The sequence below is a fragment of the Suricata suricatta genome, chromosome 15 (assembly GCF_006229205.1).
Source record: "Suricata suricatta isolate VVHF042 chromosome 15, meerkat_22Aug2017_6uvM2_HiC, whole genome shotgun sequence".
Lineage (NCBI taxonomy): Eukaryota > Metazoa > Chordata > Mammalia > Carnivora > Herpestidae > Suricata > Suricata suricatta.
In genome coordinates, this window is record NC_043714.1 from 43,491,458 (window position 1) to 43,491,960 (window position 503).

Sequence of the window (503 nt, forward strand, 5' to 3'; positions counted from 1 at the left end):
CGTTTTGAATGGTAAGTAATAACCAGAATAAAGCACTGGTCGCGTATTTCCACCTTTAAGGACCAAAGAGGAAAAGACGAAGATCTTTCTTTCTCCCATATATAGCCTTAACCCCTCTCTCCCCCTTTTTTATTTATCGCCCTTGTCGCGGGGTTAATGAACCCTAAACTTTGTTTTCCTTCCCATTAATGAAAATGGGAGGGAAATGGGGGGGGGGGAAACGAGAGAGGGGGACCCAGATGACAGGAAAAACTGGAAATCAAAGAGTGGCGTTTCTTGCTGGGTGAAGGCTAGGAACTCCCCCCGAAGGTTTAGCATGAGGGAGACAAGCCTGGAAGACCCCCATGAAGCCCCTATTAACGTATCCTTCAGACCCACGGCGACACCATCTTTCGTCTAAATTTCTGCTTCAGAAGGGGGTGGCAGTCCCCCCCAGATAAACCTTCACGGGCGCACGCCGCCCTTTCCCTAAAGCCCCCGCAGCAGGGGCTGGGGGGGGGGGG